A 20,560-nucleotide genomic window follows, 5' to 3' on the forward strand; every position below is an offset into this window, starting at 1 on the left:
CTGCGAAAAAAGACAAACTCTCTTTTCTAAAACTCCACTATGAAGTTTTCTGGCTGAACCACACTATGGACTAGTTGAAGTAAGTGCTACTTTTCTTTTCTTTTCAGCACACAAGATAAGTGTTTCCAGGGTGGTATAGTTGGCTAGCCCCTTGGCAGTATTTGGAAATTTCTAGGTACCTTGTGAGAGTGTTTATCTTTATCTTGTGGATTATGATTAAGCAGTGGAGCAATAATTATCTTTTCATTTTACTACACTAATAGTAAAACAGAGTCATGAAGATCATTTTAAGGGGAAAGATTTATACGATCTGAAGAGAAACCAGAGTATTGAAGATCATTTTATTAGACATAATGGGTCTCTTAGAAAAATTGAGCTCTTACTATTCTTTTCCATATATATTTCCCTCCAGGTCTTTTAGTAAAAACTTAAAAACATGGTCACCCAATCACAATATGATGGGCAAAACAGTATTATGATACCATGGATGTTTGGTTTTTTTTTTTCTTTTTTTTTTTGCATCTGATACATTTTTGCATGAGCAGCATTCATTTGCTTTACTCAAGACCTAGCAGCCTACCTGAGCTTTCCCATTTCTGCTAAGAGCAACATAAATTATTACTTTATATTATACACATGTAATACCTAAATATATCATTAAAAGATGACAACCATTTCCTTTTCTTCCCCTGATGAACTTCTTTTTCCTGATGAGCTTATTGAAGTATGAATTCCATGGTTCACTAAAGATCTTACCAAGTTGGAAGCCCTTGCTACTTAGTTTGTCTGAAGTTTTCATGTGACAACTGAAAGAGGTTATTTCTAGAGAAAAAAAAAATACAGCTAACCAAGAGGGATGTACCTGTCAAGACTGGGGACATGGAGTTATGTGTTTTCCTGCAATATTTGATATCATTAGTACCTGGAGTAGAAAAAGGAGTAATATTCTTTGCAGACTTTAAGTTGGTTGAGAAACAGCATGATATATTAATATCTGAGAAAAAAATACTTTTCCTACTGCTAGTCAGGGTTAAAACACTCATGTTTGTAGCTCAAAAACTCTGCTGAAGCAGCTGGATAATTTCTATATGATGACAGGGTAACTGTCAGAAATATTTGCAAGGGATTTGGTCATTTTAATAACAACCCAAATATTTATTTCAGCTGCAAAGATGGAAACACGTGGTTATCATTTTGAAATATCTTCAATGAAATATTCTTTTTTTTAAAACTGTAAGAACACAAGTATTGGGTCTCTCTGAAAGGATATTGTATTTGAAAGGTACTTGTCATTTTATACTCCATATTATTGTATAATCTTGTATGAAAGTATTGCTGTGGATATGCCATAGAAAAATATATGCTTTGTCAGCTGTCCTCATTATGATAAATAGTACATATTTGAGAAATGGCTTCTCCAAGTATGAATTTAGCCTGTGACTTCTGAGCTTGATTTTAAGTTGGTTTGTCAATAGGATAATTGACCTAGTTTTTATTAGCTGATTGGCCTGAACCATTGTAAATAATAATAATAATAATAATAATAATAATAATAATACAAGTTTTGTGGGTTTTTTTTAAGTCAGTATTTCAACTGTAAAACTAGGTCACAGGCAGCAAACTTAATTGCTTAAAGGAATGTGTAACAAGACTTAAAATTTCTATCCCTGATTTATTTATTATAGTAGAATCCCAATTACAAAATAATAATAGAATACCAATTTGCTTTCAATTTCATTTCAAATTGGCTTGAATTTTCATTTTCCTATCACTATTTACACTGAACAAATTTGCAGTTTACCTCTCCTCTTTAAATCTCCAAACTTCTAAGTTTCTACATTTTTGTATGAATTGAATGAATCAATTTAAGCAACTTCTTATTAGCAATGTATATTCTCATACTAGAGTTTCTGGATCTGATGTATTTTCAACTTAGAGTAGAAATAACTCTGAATGTAAAGAAGTATTTCTCAATCTGATTTTTAAAATTCCTCATCAGACGTACCTCTTCATGCAATCTTGTCTCTAAAATATTGATTTTTTTTCACTAGTATAAAACTCACATTATCTAGTCAACTTACATGGGTCACTGAGAATCGGTATATTAGAACATTTGGCTATTATTGACCTGAAGAAATTTTAAAATAGCATTTAAGAGGTCATTGTCTTCACATCCTATTACTGATTCCAAATGACCATTTCTCTTTATAAATGTCCTTGGGTTTCATTATAGAGAAAGACTTTTACTGATGATAATTTGTTTCCTTTCTTTGTCTGATTAAAAAATCAATTCTAATGTACTGTTTCATATGCACATATGTTTGTATAGATAGATAAGTTATAGTATATGCTTTGCAAAACACATGGAATAGAAGCATCGTCTCCAGTAGTTGGTATTGCCACCTGAGTAATATGCTAACATGTAAATTTTCTATCAATAGATAGTTAAAAATTCTCAAGTCCTAACCAGACAGAAAGAAGACCTGAATATATGCAAGCATATCTCCACTTTTCATGGTAACATGAAATGATAAATTACTAATTTTTAGCAAAGGTCCATTTTGACTCTGGTTCTACTCTTTGTTAAATTTATTTCCACAAGAATACAATAATTCAAAGGATGATAACACAGTAGACATTAAATTTATCTGGAGAACTGTGCAAAAATATCCTTGCCTGGGCTGTATCTCAGAAAAATGGAGTCAGAATCCCAAGGGATGGGGTCCAGGCATGAGTAGTTTTTCACAGATTTACCAGTCCGAAAACCACTGCGTTAGCGCTCTTGAGTTTTCCTGTGCTTAGTTTCAATCATGTTTTCTTATTTAATCAGATATGTTTCTTCTGTGGCCCAGAATACACTGGTGCATGAAGCCAGCTTACTTTCAAACTTGAACTCACCAAGTCCTCTTCAACTGAACACATACATATTTGATTTTGGCATGATTTGTTTGCTTACAGACTATAGATGTCATAGGATTATGAAATTTATCTAGTTCTCATACAAAGAAACACAAAGATAAAAAGTAACAAAGGCTCATAAAATATATACTATTTGATTGATATATATTGATTGATATCTGATTTTTATCTGATTGTTATATATTCATTTCCTCCAATTGAAATTTTATATTATAGAAATTGTTCTTGATTTTTTAGGGTGACCAAAGCTTACGTTGCTCAGGACTAGAAGGGTTTCTTAGGACATAGGCTTTCAGTTCTAAAGCCAGGGAAGTCCTAAACAGACTGTGCCAGGTAGAAACTCTACTTCTATTTCCTTAATTAAAATTTACTGATCCCACCTCCTTGTATAAAAGAATACCTAATTGATGGGCTTCCTATTAATCCAACTTTCAAATCTCCTAAAAAGTAGCAAAAGAAAGTAGTCTTCTAGCTGAAAAAAGACCATTTTGAGATTTAATATTTAGGAAAAGTAGGATAAGTTGAGCTGGATGGTGTCTGAATATTCTCTCAGGTGAAATATCTTATTAGGTAAAAAGAGGGAAATGCTATCATGCATATCTGAAACCTATGTAGAATTTGAAAATAATCCTACCTATCTGCCTGTCTGATAAATTAATTTAATTCAATAAATTAATGGGCACCAGTGGGGATACAAAGGCCATCCATATATAAATAACTCCTTCTTGCCTTCAAGCAGTTCACATTCTGGTTGAGAAAGACCATCCATATTACAGAGGGAATTGGCGGGATCTGTGGGCTGTACTCTTAGTAGGTATAAATTATTAAAATTTACTGCTATTTTGCTCTTTATGTCCCCTACCTTCCTACTCCCAAACAAATATAAATTTTTATCTGTTTCTGTACTTGATTTTTAAAGTGTCTAGACAGGCTGCTTTGGCAACCATCTGAAATAATTTTGCTGACAAGGACTTTGCTGTTCCCATAACAAGGAAACATTGCCAGGTGACCTGTCATTATCCTTTGATACTTGTTACTGTGTTATGTGATCTTTTCCAATGTTTGACAGAAATTAGTGCAAAAAGAAATTTTTTTGGAGCCATATTTTGGCAAAATAGTGAGGGAGGAAATGGAAAAGAGGTACAGAGTTTTGTGTTTTGGATTATAAAGTGTTCAAAATTCTCAGACAAGGGGAGTTTCAAATACGACCCCTCTCCTTACAGGTATAAGAAATTTGTTATTCTATTGAACCTCCCTAAACCTCTTTTTCACTTACAAAATTGCAATGGTCATCCTAGCTTTTTCTTTGGGGTCTTTGGGTAGATTAAATGCAATGATGCATGGAAAGGGTTTAGCACAATTCCTGGCACATATTTAAGATTAAATGTGTATTTTTTTATAGTTGCAATTCCTCTGTGCTTTCCTAAAGATTACCAAATCTTTTGTGTGCTTACTAGGTGTAAAACAATTAGAAATTGGGATCCCTGGGTGGCGCAGCGGTTAAGCGCCTGCCTTTGGCCCAGGGCGCGATCCTGGAGACCCAGGATCGAATCCCACATTGGGCTCCCAGTACATGGAGTCTGCTTCTCCCTCTGCCTGTGTCTCTGCCTCTCTCTTTCTCTCTGTGACTATCATAAATAATAATAAAAAAAAATTAAAAAAAAAAAAAGAAATTACCTGAAATTTTCTATATACTCATAGTATCTGTAAAAATGAGCAGTATTTAGCTGTTTCTAATCATGAAACCCTTCCCCTACTTTTTTGAAATTGTGTCAACAAAGTAATTATCAAAACGTTTTTTCAAAGTTCTTCTTTCGTATACATGTTTCAATACGAGAACCTAAATTTTATTTTTTAATACCATTATACATATATTTGGCAGCAGTAGCATGTATGTAAATGAAATAGAAGGCAACTTGGTGTCTTTTATAAAGACAGTAAGAGATAAATATGCCTTAGCCAAGGAAAGGCTTGAGTCGCTGAGAGGATATGTGAACTGGCTTCTGTCCAAGAAGCAGAAAGCTGGAGTACTGAAGGGGTTAATGGCAGCTAGTGAGGCAATGCCAGTGTTCGGAGTTGAGATTCTGCTGCTGCCTGCTGGAGCCTTAAGCTCCATAATTATATTTCTCTTCTGCCTTATCCATAGCACTTGATACTTATAGCCCCATTCCTTGGATTAGCAGATCGGAATTTGAATTAACAATGCTTCAGTTGTCTTATTTTTAAGATGTCCTGCGTAAAAACCAATACAAACATTACCTTTTAGTTTTCTAGCTATCAAATTTTAGCAGGGTGTTATTTTCGGTAGCAAAGGGCCTCTGACATTGCTGTGAAATTGCCTCCTTTTGTTGCATCAACCTCAGGTCACTGGAGAAGAATAGAGGCTTTGGGGTTGACAAAGATGAAGAGGTGATTTTTGGGCCAGTGCATCAAAAACTGGAACAGGTGTATGTGAGAGAAGCACACTTCAGCCTCATGTTCTGTACAGCCACTTCCTTTCTTCAAGAAGCCCAGAATGTTCATCAAGCATGAAAAGCTTTCAATCTGTTTTTGACACAGAAAAAAAAATTGCTTCTCCTAAAACAAGTGTTTCTCCTAAATGCCTGTTTTCTCCATCTAGAGTGAAGTGGATGGATAATTGGATTTAAATGAACATAGGAGTTGGAAAGGATGAAAAATAATTTCATTGTGCTATATAAAACTCCTAAGCATATGGTTTTTGTTTTTGGATTTTTTCTTTGTTTTTAAGGAATGGAAATGTGTTTGTTTTACTCTTTACAATATATCTTGATGAGAATTTTATCTACTGAGATCTGAACAAAATGGAATTAGGAAAATCCTTAGCTTACTGAAACTCGAGACTGCATACTAGTTTCTATTATTAAATGAATATTTGCAGCCTCAAATAAAACATAAAAGGAAGTGGATTACCTGAGGATAGAGACAATTCCTTTTACTTTTATGAACTAATATTGAGAAGTGCTCCATCATAGGAACTGAATGTCTATTGTTTTGATTATCTCCAGGGTCAGTTTCACTCATGTGCAATACAACAAGCTGAATAATTATAATCATTCATCAATAGAGAATTTTCTTAAAAAGATTTCATTTATTTATTCATGAGAGACTCACAGAGAAAGAGCGGCAGAGACATAGGCAGAGGGAGATGCAGGCTCCATGCAGGAAGCCTGATGTGGGACTCAGTCCTAGGACTCCAGGATCATGCCCTGGGCCGAAGGCAGGTGCCAAAGCACTGAGCCACCCAGGCGTCCCAATAGAGAGTTTTCTTTCTTTTTTTTTATTAAAGATTTTATTTATTTATTCATGAGAGACAGAGAGAGAGAGAGAGGCAGAAACACAGGCAGAGGGAGAAGCAGGCTCCATGCAGGGAGCCTGACGTGGGACTTCATCCCGGGACTCCAGGATCACGCCCTGGCGGAAGGCAAGCGCTAAATCGCCGAGCCACCCAGGGATCCCCCAAAAGATAATTTTCTAATTCAATGTGTCCTATTAGGTTTTTATACAACTGTATGATTTCTGTTATTTTTTTATTTTCAAAGTCTTTAAAATCATGACTTTTTATATAATTTTATTCTCAATTTGACTGATTTGTTACTGCATTGCTTCAACAGAACCAAATGCCTATGTCCTCTCCCCATCTTTCAGGAGGACACACTGAAAGGGTGTCATCCTGAGCTGTCTAGGTAAAAAAATCTCAATTTGGCATTTGGTTACATTTCTTCCTTTCATTCAAATTCAGTATGATGCTGCGGTATGCTGAATGTCTATGTAATATGAATATGTGCAGTTAACATTGTATTCTTAGGTTTCTGGATCCTGAGTTTCACAGTGGACAAAGGGAATTGTATTTAATTCTCATTCAAGGCTTGGTGAAGCATCTATAAACAGTATTTTTTTTTTTTTCAGTATCCAGAAACAAGGGTTGGGAAAGGCTAGGAAGAGGCTAGAAAAAAAAAAACACTGTATTATTTGAAAAGATGAAAAGACATTTAGAAAACTACTACTCAACATCAACTCAACCTCTTTATTATTTTTTTAAGATTTTATTTATTTATTTGAGAGAAAGAAAGAGATAGAGAGAACTGGAGCAGGGACCGGGGAGAGGGAGAAGCAGGGTCTCTGATGAGCAGGGAGCCCATTGCAAGGCTCCATCCCAGGACCCTGGGATCATGACCTGAGGTGAAGGCAGACGCTTAACCAGCTGAGCCACCTAGGCATCCCCAACTCAACCTCTTTAAAGCTTGTTTACAAGTCAAAGTTTATATTTCCACAAGATATATATTGGTAAGAGTTTCAAAAAGGAAAATTGTGTGAATCCTTTTCTTTGAGCAAAAGCTAGCTATATGACATCAAGGTAATGAGTTTTATGCTACTAAGTTTTTTTTTTCCTCTTAGCTTTAAGTACAAAATTAGTCTCCATTGATGTGCTTGGAATTGTGTGGCTTTTCAGAATTACACTATTTTTTTCCAAGGGGTCCTCTCACTTTGGGGATAACTGCAGATGACTTTACTTAGATGTAATTTATTCCTTCTTTTACAAAATGGCATTCTAAAATCAGTGTGACTATGTGAGTGATACATTTGCTAAATTTGCACTAATATATGCAAATTTAGGGAGGAATTATTTATCAGTGAGTAATATGTTTAAATATTTTAATAAAGAAAGTCTAATAAGCATAAAGGGGAGTTCTATATGAAACTGGTGACAAATGGGAGTCATTTGCTAAAGGAAATCACCTCATGTGGAAACTAGTGACACAGAAAATATAATGCATGTAGGACTCACTTCTTTTTTTTTTTTTTTTTTTTTTTTTTTAGGACTCACTTCTTAACTCTGGATTATTACTGTGAATAATAGGGTACTGATATAGTAAAGGCTTCATTGTCTTTCAGTCAAATTTTTGTATTGTGATTGAAGAGAAGGCATTCTACCCCTAGTAGGGTGCCCAGTAGGTAGAATCAGTGCCCTTCAGCCTTGCCTTTACTGACTCAGATTGAACATGTCAGTCATTGGCCACAGTAAGAAAAGATTTTCTCATAGGACCAGTGGGCTCTTGATTTAAGTTAGTTATTAGATTAAGTTAGTTATTCCCATCCATGAGGAAGGATCACCAAATTGATGCTTGTCTATAGCTCAAAATCCCCTTTTTTTTTCTCTTTTCCTTAAGACTCAAGTCCACTATTCTGCATTTGTCTTGGTTCTTGAATGAGAAGACTATTTAAGAGTACTAAGTCATATCAAGCAAAATCATTTTGCCCAAAGTTAATGATTATAAAGTTAGTGTTGCATAGTACCTTACAGTTTGTAAAAGGTTTTTTTTTTTTTTTTTTTTGTAAAAGGTTTTAACATATTCTAGTTTGTTAAATATATATATAGTATTAAATATATAGTATTAAATATATATACTATTAAATATATAGAGTATATCTATTCTTCTCTCCAGATTATTATGCTGACTCATTTTTATCATAAATAGAAATTTAAGTGTTTTTCTATCTTATGATGATACTTAGTAGTGGTTTTGTTAGGTTAAATATTTTTATTTCTTCTTCAATTCATGCCAGCAGATATGTCTTTGATTTTAAATTTCCCAAAAAATCAGGCCGCAGGGGGCAGGCACAGCCCAGTCTTATTACATTATATTTCTCTTACTGAGTATTTTATACATACTGTTTTGTGCTGACTTTTATCTTCGAGCAGCAGCTGTCAGAGGACCATGGAGATCTCAGATACGTCCAGGTTGTTCTCTGGGACTTGGAGAGTGAGCCAGGCAAAATGATATTGATTCTTTTTTACATTTTTCTTTTTTGATTCATTTGTGAGTTAACGCAAATTCAAACTGTTGATTTTCTAATATGCATTTTCCATTATTGTTTTGAATTTGCATTAAAAGTCACAAAATGATTAAGTAACTGGAATTAAAATAAAAACTTAAACCACAAAATGAAAATTTGAAAACAGGCTTCCAGTAATGTTTACTTTCATAATAAAAGCTTTATTTGAATTCTAGGTTATTTAGTTAACTTGAAACTTGCTCAGAATAAATATTTTATAAGTTACCTTCTTATTACAAAACCTGTAATTTTTATAAAATCATTTATACAGTTCCATCTTGATAGCAAAACAGTTGCTCTTTAAGGGCTAGCTTCTTCATATGTGTCACAGCACATTCTGTTTCACTGATAGAATTTATCACTTTTCCAGTGCAGTTGCAAATTGCTTTCTTAGGCATCTGTATCTTCTATTAAGACTGTGAACAACAACAACAACAAAAGACCGTGAACATCTTGAGGGCAGTCACTCTATTTGTGATTCCTTAGAACCCTTTATTAATTACGGTTGAGATCTAGGATAAGCAAGGATTCTAAGGAATCACACACACACACACACACACACACACACACACACAAACCCTTAATTTGGAAAATAAATAGACTTTTTCACATTTTCTTATTGAAACCATTCTAAGATTGTTTAGATAACTTACTTAAAATTATTTGGATAATCTTTTTCTGCTTGTGTTTGTTATTTTTCTTCTTTCTCCAGGTATAAGATAATGGATTCGAACACTGCTAAATAAACTGATGAGATATTATGAACCAGACTAAGCATGCCTAGGTCCTGATCTTTTAGGAAGTTGATTATTCCACAGGAGGTCAAACACCTGGTCATGTTGATTTCATTACTTGCACACAGAATTGGAACATTTATTACCTATCAGAGTTCTTGTCTTTATAATTTCTTGTTATGATAAGAGGTCTTGTGATCATAATTTTATAAAAATTGTAGGAAAAAAGTGAAAGGCATGTTCCTAATTCAGCCAGATTTTGGAGGTAAAGTGATCTCTAATTTAGATTAATTTTGAGAGTACACAATTGGATCAGTAAGTATTTGTTGAAGAATAATAACCTCTTTGTAAGATACAGTTTAAGCTATAATTCAACCTCAGAGTAATTTGGGATGCATGTTATTATTGGCTAGCAGATTGTTCAGTTAGAATGTCATCTTTCAAGGGAAACTAGAAGATCTTCTATGTTTAGTCACTTAACATGGGATTAGACTACACTTGATCAAGTCTCATACAACAAATAATAGTTCAGTATGAAATGTAAATGCTAATGGGGAAGAAGAAGACAACTAAGGTTTTCATGGCTAGTTTCTGCTAATCAATATCTCATACGGTTAATCTAAGATACACAGGCTTATGTAAAAGGTTAACTTTAAAAGAAATGCATTTAGGATACATTAACTGTGATTCTTTTATGTGAATGAAACAACGCCTTTTTATTATGAAGAAGACAGAACATAATTTTTAAGAACATCTTATGATAATTTGAGATAGCACGAAATACTCATTTCCCAGGGTGGTATTTGTGTAATGAGATTACATCTATTGATTTTAGTTTGTAGGGAAGACTTAGAACTTTTTGCTATATTCACATACTTACTTTTGTTCTGTAAATGGCACCCTCCAATACAATGATGAATTTTCAAATTCTGGTTTTCAGTCAAAAATGACACTATGTTTATGGGGTATGTACCAGACAGAGCAAACTACTTTTATTTCTGAAAAAAAAAAACTAATATTAAAAAACCCTATGAAATCCCTATAAAAGGCAGTGAATTTTATTGCATGAATCAAATCAATTTTAGTTTAGCTGAGCTTAGATTAACATTTGAGATAAAGGAAAAAGCTACCTTGATGCCTTCATCGTATTAAACAAGAATTGACAGCATAGAATCTATCCTACAATTAGAAAAGGTTGCCTTTAGTTTTAGTGGTATAATATTGGATTTCAGTGTCATTATTGTTCCAGCTTTTGTGTAATGGTTAAGCCAAGCAAAATTGCTAGTGGAAATTAGGCTTTATTTATTTATTTATTTATTTATTTATTTAGACAGTGAGTTTGCACTAGTTTGAAACAAAGCCCGTCTCTTTCCAACCTTGCTGCAACAGGGATTCAGGCAAGCAATGAGAAGTCATTGTATTTCCTATACAATGCTATCTTAAACATGTAGTACTTTATTTAAAAATATACTGATAATGACAGATTATATTTTAGGAAGAAAAATTTTCAAATCTATCTGTGGTACTTGATATCATTATTCTTGACTTGGTACAGTAACTATGACTTTAGTCAGCTTATGGTCCAGGTCATTACTTACCATTATTTTTAGTAAAGTTCAACACAATCTGAAAAACAGACACAATGAGTGTGAATATCCTACTTAACCAAAAATGATGCAGGCTGACCTGTGGGTTATGAGAGAAAGCTGTGTTGAAAATTGTCTTACATTTCCAGAGTGTGTTGTAGCACAAGAAGCATGAGATTTTCTGTGAACCAGAATTGAATCCTGCAAAACAAGAGAAAACTAGATGGGTTATGGTACTCAAACAGGGAGCTTCTTTGCAGGCTAGACCTTGAAAACCAGAGGCAGAGAAGAGAAAGTATGGGCCTGCTAGAGAAGAAATCTGCAGTTGAGAAATCTGCATTCATGAATAGGTTCCTGAAGAATGTATAAAACACCCTATTACCTGGAAGATCTGACTCCTGTTCAGTTTCTCTCTGCTTCAATTAGCTGCCTCATCTGACTACCTATCTTTACTTTCACCAATCTATCTTTCTTCCCAGATCTCTTTACCACATTTCATCAAATATCTAGTACAGAGCAGCACATAGAAGACGTTCAGTAAATACATGTTAAATGAACAAATGAGTAGGTGAATAAATAACAGATGAATGTGTGAGTCTGTGTTTGAGATACATGGCTCTGAGGTGGTGGTCACATTAGTACCCTTTGGAGTTGCACTAACATAATTGACACAGTAAGTTTTCCTCCTGAAGATGGTAAGCTAGACCTGATTTTGCTTCTTTGGTTTATTTACTTGTTTGTTTGTTTTCCAATTAAAGTATAATTTAAATACATCATTGTATTAGTTTCAGGTATACAACGTAGTGATTAAGCCATTATATACATTATAAAATGCCCACTATGATTAGTATAGTTAGCACCTATCATCACAATATTATTGTTACAATTTTATTACAATATTAACAATATTACTATAATTATTACAATATTATTATATTATTACTATATCATTACAATATTATTAATTATATTCTCAGTGCTGCACTTTTTATTCTTATGACTTATTTTATAACTGGAATTTTTACCTCTTAACTCCCTTTCCCTATTTTACTCACCATCCTCTCCTACCCCCCGGCCCCTTTCCCCTCTGGAAAACACTAGTTTGTTCTAGTATTTATGAGTCTGTTTCCAGTTTTTGTTTGTTAGATCCCACATATAAGTGAAATCCCATGGTATTTGTCTTTCTCTGTTTGATTTATTTCATTTAGCATACCTTTTAGGCTGGTCTGCAGGTAGTGAATTATTTCAACTTGATTGTTCACAATCACTTATAGACTGACTTTGCCTCTTTTACTGTAGGATTTTACAAGCATTCAGTTGTTGATGAGTATTATTTTGCTTTTTTTGGAAATGTTTTGTGTTTCATCTTAGGAACCTAATGCCTTAGGAGGATTGGTAAATTATAAATGTCAGAGTGACTTGCAGTTGAATTCTCATTTTAGTTGTGTTTAAGAAATAGGCTAAATAGGAAAATTAAAGAGGACCTTTTATATTTTTAGAGTGTACATGAACCAAATCCCTCTATCTCTTGAATTGCTGTTATATACATTTTCTTTAGAATTAGTTTATCATCAGAAAAATAAAAAAAGTGTGAAAGTACCTCTAATTTAGCTGATAATCTTCATTTTCTACAACAGTGGACCCACACTGATCTGGAGGCTAGCATTTATAAATCTTTGCTTGTCATTTTCAACTTCCTAAAGTGATATTTGTATGCTTTTCCAGCTTTGTTGTCCAGTCTGTTCAATTGCCCTAGTCAGTGTGTTGGTATAAACATTGATTTAATTCTGATTATATTTTCACTTTAAACTTGTCATTCTGTGTTGAATTTGAATTTTCAACCTTACTGCCATACATGAACATTTATGCCAATTGTTGGATTGGAAAAGAGCTGAATGAATGGGGAGGAACTGTCTATGCACAGGATAACTGTTGCTAGACAAACAATTCCCTGCCAAACATTTTTAATGGTGACTGAATTTAGACAGTGAATTTCACAGCTATATAGTAGCATTAGCATTAATATATAGTATTTTAAAAATAAATACAGAATAAAGCCACATAGATTGTGCATTTGAACAATAACTAAGCAATGCACTCATATCAAGTCTGCAATTAAAAAGATTGGTTTATGTTATAATTCCCTTTTTCTGGATTACTAAAAGAGTACATTTAATGGCTTGCACATCATAATTAAATGACCCTTATACTAATTATTTAAATAGCTAATGTGTTTAGATGCTTTACAAAAAACTAAGGATTCAATATGATATAGAGGAGGGAGAATATAGATTTAAATTCTTATATTGATACTGTCTATATAATTTGGAGCCAGTTATTGTCAGTAAGCATTGGTTTCCTGATGATAATAGTATCTATGTGATATGTTTAAAATGTTAGCTTATGAATAGATTATAATAGGTAACTCAAATTCACTGTGTCCAAAATAAAACTGATCATCTGTGATGGGTACTTGCCAAAATCAGAGACAAATATCTAAAGAATAAAGCAGAAATTTTAGGATCCCAAGAGATATAGAGACCAGACAAAAAGACTTATTTTACTTCTGCTTAATTACTACTCAAAATGACATCCATATTTGAGGTTGTATTTATCTTTCTTATCATGCATTCTTACAGATATTAATTTTTTTAGAAGTCTGAGCATACTGGATTCTCTACTTATGAGGATAAATATTGATCAAAGCATTTTGTTCACAGTCAGGAGTTCACTTTGAAGAGCCTGCAGAGAACTTGGTAACAATTTGGTCACTTCCTTAGTAATGCTAGTCTTTCTCTGTTCTTCTGGTTATATTAATAAACAAGTTGGTAGATTATGTGAAAAAAAATTGTACAGTGTAATTCATAGGTAAATTACAGATAATATCCATTGGTAGCAAAGATTTCCTTTGGTAGCTTTAAATTTCAAGAAAGGGGCACAGAGATTTGGGTTAATTAAGAGGAGTTTACAATCATAATTCAATATTTTTATCTTTTTAATTGCCTAAGAGCAGGAAACATTAAAATATGATGAAAATTAATGGGGCTTCCAGGCTATACTCTCCTAAGTTATTATCTTTATCCCAGTTCTAGAAATTTTTTTTGGCCAAAGATTTTTGTGTAACTGTAATTTGTAATCCCTTCAAATGAAAATTTTAGTGCTACTTTTAACTTTTTACTCCTCTGGACTCTACATCTACATCTAATTGGCGTCAAGTCCTGCTATTTAAATCCTGGTACTACCATTTATTAGTTATATGAAAGATAAAAATCACTACCTCCAGGTCATATATTTAATAAAGTGTACTTGTGGAAATTATCTTCAGAAAGTGGTATGAGTGCTCTATAATCTTACAAATGTACAGGGATTTTAGAAATCTTACTTTAGCCAATTGAGCTGCTTGTTTTAGAATACTCTACATACATACTAGCTCAAATTTTCTATAAAAGTGGGAGAGAAAGCTTATGTGCTAATGCTTTATGGAAAATAAAGTGAGACAAGAAAGGAGAGAAAACAAATACGAGATACTGCTTACCAAGCTGGCCAGGATAGTACAAGTCCAGTACTTGTATTTACTCCTTATCTGTCAGGCATATGTTCCAAGACTCCCAGTACGTGCCTGAAACTCTGGATAGTACCAAACCATATCCATACTATATTTATTCTTATACATACATATATGTGATAAGGGTTAATTTATTAGTTATGCACAGAAAGAGATTAGCAACAATAGTTAATAATAAAATAGTACAATAGTGTACTATAATAAAAGTTATGTGAATGTGGTCTCAATATATCTCATTGTGCTATAATTACCTTTCTTGTGATGATGTGAGATGGTAAATTGCCTCTATGATGAAATGAAGTGAGGTGAATGACATAGGCATTTTGACATATTGTTAGGCTGCTATTGACCTTCAGATGACTTGTCAAAAGGACCTGACCATGGTTGACCCCAGGTAAATGAAACCCCAGAAAGCAAAACTGTGGACAAGGGAGGACAGCTGTAGAAAGATCCGCTGCTGGATCACACATATGTCTTTAGAAAGTCCTAATGGGATCTTTAAAACTTTGAATAGTCCTTTTACCTGTGTCTTGTTTTTCATTGGTCAAAATTAACTCTCCTGCATTTAGGAGTTGTATTGCCTGCCCTCCCTCACTCCACCCACACCTACACCAACCCAGCCCAATCCAACTCAACCCACTACCCTACAGCTGCAATGAAAGTCAGCTGAGGCTGAACTCGCTGAGTACCAGAATTGGTGTAGCTCCCACAGTGTTGGCTAATATGGAGACTGACAAAATGTGCCCCTTGCCCATGGGGAACCTGTAACAGCTGATAGTATTAGGACATGAAACAACACAGACCAAGACTAAGGCTTCGCAAAGTCAGGGGAATTCAGAAGAGGCTTGACATATATCTGACATACCGTCAATTCAAGAACATGTTATTTTTGACATGTTTGTGATACAGTAAGCTGAATTTTACAAATGCAATACTCTGTGTCACCATTGCTTATTAAATGCCAGAGGCATGAGGAGAAACAATTAGGTATGTTGATTTTCAGCTATAATAAATGGAATAATAATGGATTTTGGAAGAAGACAAACGAAACAGAAAACAAGTTAGTAGTTCATGATTTACCATGTGGCATAGGAATACTTCCTAAATGGTAATCACCAGTTGCCATAGGAGAATGCATTTAAACAGAGGATAAAAAAGAAAATGATACTTCACTACATTTTGAAACATCACTGTCAGAGGAATGAAAATGTTGAAATATACCTAAAGTACCTGCAAAACATTTTGTCAAAGGATTCTTTTTTTTTTTTATGATAGTCACACAGAGAAAGAGAGAGGCAGAGACATAGGTAGAGGGAGAAGCAGGCTCCATGCACCGGGAGCCCGACGTGGGACTTGATCCCAGGTCTCCAGGATCACACCCTGGGCCAAAGGCAGGCGCTAAACCACTGTGCCACCCAGAGATCCCTTTGTCAAAGGATTCTTAAGGAAGATAGTCTGGTAGCTCAAAAAAGAGAACATCAGTGATTGAAAGCTTTCCTTTATTTTGATCAACCCAGTGAAAACTCAAGACTTCTTATTTTATGACTCTAATGGTGCTATATGCTACTTGATAGCAGAAACTTAAGGTTATGGCCAGATATTTGAAACTAACATTTTTCAAGACAATTAATAAAACAACGTCCATGGGAATTAGTGCTGCAGGTTCTGATATGAGAACAATAACCAAAAAATCCCTTTTATGGGGAGTATAAAATAGAACCATTTTTTTTCTGGGGTTGACTATTTTATTGAATCATTACAAATATGTTCATAAATATTAATTGATCTGTCACTTCATGTATATATGCATGTACACACATATACATCATTTCCTCATTTGCATGTATATATGCAAAGACAATGTGAATTAATACAGAGTAGCTGCTTAGCTTTTAAAACATTGTGTAAATGGAAAACTAAAAACCATTACAGCTAGATAAATTGCACACAATAAATAAAATAATCTACATTTATTTGAAAGTTACTATGTATAAAATAATGAAGTAGACTTCAAGTGCAGAAATGAGAGTCATAAATTAGTATGGCTCTTATCAAAATACTTAAGGAAATTTTAAAAACACAAAGTGACTTGTCTAAATTGGAAAAAGGATTCTAATACCTAAAATATATGTGAGTCAAACACCATTAAATTTGAGAACGTTCTTAGAATAAGTATGGCATATTTTTTATATAAAGAGAGAATACTCATTTTAGTATGTTAAAGCTACATTTATAAATACATTATTCACATATTGCCAGCAATAACAGCAGGAATATATTCCTCTTACTAATGACATGTACAATTTCCGCATGTGGTTTTGTTTAGGTCTTCTTTTGTGAACTACACTTGAAATATCAGTGGAGAGTGAAAAGAGCCCTTCCTAACTCAGAACTACATGGGACAAAATAAATGTACATTTTGTTGAAATTATATAAGCTCACATTCATGAATGGAGAAAAGCCTGAAATGACAAAATTTATTTAAAATTATAGTTGCTGAACTTGGTTAGTCTCCTGGACAGAACTTGTCTTCCCAGTCGACCTCTGTCACTAAACAAATTTTCTCTTATTTCTGTAAACTTCTCACCTTACTTCGTTATATATTCCAAAATTCCAATTTGTTTTTACTCATTCTTACTGTATTTGTTGAGTGCCTGGTGTGTGGAAGGCATCCTACTAAGTGCTGCAAAGGATAATAATATGGCTATGATATGTATCTGTTAAATTTAACTTCCAGGAGGAAGGAACATGTTATTCTTGGAGATGATTTAGAAACAATCATTTATATATTAATATAGATTCATTTCATAGTTACTTTCCTTAAAATAGCTCAAAATGTTTGTGGTATGGTCTATTTTCCCAGTTAAAGGACTAAACCAGAGATGCCAGTCTGTGCATTCCATATCCCTTTCTAAGCAAGAATGTTTTACTGAGAGTCCCATTCTCTACGACAAAATCTTTTATATACTTCAACAAACTAATGTGCATATTGCTTCCTGCCAAAATATTTTCTTCATCATCAAAGGAAAAAGGAAATATATTCAGTTTCTTTACTAGTATAAAGTACAAGAATTATTCCTTACTATTTGTACCATTTGGTGAATTGCTATTCTGGTTTCATTAATATAGTCCAGAGTATCATGCTTATTTGCAGAACACTGGTTCTGCAGTATCTGCGGGTTGTAATTAAAGATTTTAAGAAAATGCATGGCAGATCACAGAATAATCTGTGATAAGCTAACTGATCAAAACACCAACTTTTTTTTCTCTAGTTTGATATTAACTACTTGAGGAAATACTTACTTGAAATGCTGAATATGTGCAGTTACTTTTTGATAATAGAAAACTCTAGTACTAGATTGGGGAACTCCAGATATTGACTAGATTCTCATGTTAAGGAGTTACAGAGCTTGACTTGATATGCCTAAGTATATTGTCTGCCATTCCTCAATAATAGCTCAAGCTGATCAACTAACAGCAAACAGCACTTTGATGCATATATATGTATATAATAATTACTATAAACATTTAAGAAACTTCAGTTTTTATTTTATATGGTTGATGTTGATGGATAACTATTTTACAATGGATCAACACCAAGATGACATTAATAACAACTAATTTTTTGAGAGATTATTTGATTCCAGGTGATGAGAGATTTATTGGTACTGTCTCCTTTAATCCTTACAATTCTGCAGGAATAGTACTGTATTATTTTACTTTATAAACTAGAAACCGAGGTTTAAATAATTTAAATAAATTTCCCAATGTTATACTGCAAGTGACAAAACCAACACTTAGACTCAAAATCTCTCTATCTGGAACATGAATTTTAACTTTGTAATTTGCAAAAATAAAATGCATAGAAAAGTTGTAACCATCATGCAAGAAACTTAAAAATATCTTTCACTTAGCTTCTCCAGTTGTTAAAATGTTGTCATATTTGAATAGATGCATATATACACACACTTATCAATAATATTTATAAACAGATGTTTATATGTGTATATATACATACATGTAATAGACATACATATTATATTGTGATATATATATATATATATATATAAAATGTTTATTGTTTAACCAACTGAATGTAATTTATAGGCATTACACCCCCTTACCCCTAAATATTTCAACAGATATCTCCTAGGAAGGGTATTTTCATATGATCACTATATAATTACAGTTTTGAGGGCTGCTGGTTGGCTGAGTTGGTAGAGCATGAGATTCTTGATCTTGGGGTCATGAGTTTGAGCCCCACGTTGGGTATAGAGATTACTTAAAAATGAAATCTTGGGACTCCAGGGTGGCTCAGTCAGTTAAGCATTCAACTCAATTTCAGTTCTGGTCATGATCTCTCAGGGTCATGAGATGAGATCATGTGGGGCTCTGCACTCAGCGGGGAGTCGATTTGAGATTCTCTCTTTCCCTTGGTCCTTCCCCACCCCTGCTCACTTTCTCTCTAAAATAAATAAATAAATCTTTATAAAGATGATCAGTTCAGGAACTTTAGTACTGACATAATACTGTCACCTAATGTATAGTTCAAATTCCTATTTTGCCTATTATCCATAAAAATATTTATAGTCTGTAGACTAATCCTTTAATCTGCAAAAATATTTTCGACTTTCTGTTTCTTCTATGACATTGTCATTTTGGAGAATATAGGCCATTTGCTTACAAATATGCCTCAATTTGGGTTTAACTGATTGTTTCTTACTGATCAATTCAAGTTATATGTTTTTGTTAAGAGTACTGAATACCTAATAATCGTATCTTTCTCAGTGAATCACATCAGGAAACACCTGAAGCCAGTTTGTCTCTTTATTACTGATATCAACATTGATCATTTGCTTGAGGTGTCTGCCAGCTTTCTTCACTGTAAAGTTACTATTTTTTCCTTTGGAACTAATAAGTCATATGCAGAATATGCAACAATACCATGTAAATATTGTCCACCATCAAACTTTAATCCAATGTATTCATTGATAATTTTTGCTCAGATTATTACTATGAGGACTATTGAATGATGACTTTAAAAAATCGATTGCATTTGTTTCCCAGGGCTGCCATAGTAAAATTCCACAGATTTGGTGGCTTAAACAATAGGAATTTATTTTTTCACAATTCTGGAGGTGGGCTTGGTTTTTTCTCAGACCTCACTCTCCTTGGCTTGCAGATGACACTTCCTTGCCATGTCCTCATATGATTGTCCCTCTGTCTGTGTTGTTTATGCCCTAATCTCTTTTCTATAAGGACACCAGTCATATTGGATTAGGGCTCACCCTAACAATACCATTTTAACTTAATTATCTCATTTATCTTATTTTATTTAAAGGTCCTATTTCAAAGTATAGTTACATTCTGGGGTACTTAGGTTTAGAGATTTAGTATATGAATTTTGGAAGGATACAACTCAGCTCATAACACCTATCATTTATTCTGTATATATTAGATAGCAGACTACTGTAAGAAATAGCTTCCTTATTTTCCCCCATTTAGGTATATGCATATGTATTATATGTGCTTACATATGTATATACTCTCAATAGACTCATGGATTCTTTTTCCATTATAATCCATTATTACCACTATTCATTTTAGGCTGTAACTATTCCAAATTTGACCTGTGGTAAAACTTTCAAGCTACTCCAGTGTCATTTTTATCTGACACTCAAATTTGTTGAGCCCTTTCTTACTTTCTGGAACAAATATATATTTCAGACTCATCTCATACTTTCTTTATCCTAGCGCTAGAGTCAGCCACTTCAAGAAATCCTTATTTCCGGATGCCTGGATGGCTCAGCGTTTTAGCGTCTGCCTTTGGCTCAGGGCATGAGTCATCCCGGTGCCCGGAGATTGAGTCCCACATCAGGCTCCCTGCGAGGAGCCTGCTT

The 20,560-nt window shown here is 33.7% G+C and overlaps 1 long non-coding RNA gene across 1 annotated transcript in view; it reads left to right on the forward strand.

The window, feature by feature from the left end:
- The window catches only part of LOC140631603 (uncharacterized), a 107,613-nt gene that overhangs the window by 26,404 nt on the left and 60,649 nt on the right, over positions 1 to 20,560 (forward strand). The gene's annotated exons all lie outside the window — the stretch shown is intronic.

The sequence above is a fragment of the Canis lupus genome, chromosome 4 (assembly GCF_048164855.1).
Source record: "Canis lupus baileyi chromosome 4, mCanLup2.hap1, whole genome shotgun sequence".
Taxonomy (NCBI): domain Eukaryota; kingdom Metazoa; phylum Chordata; class Mammalia; order Carnivora; family Canidae; genus Canis; species Canis lupus.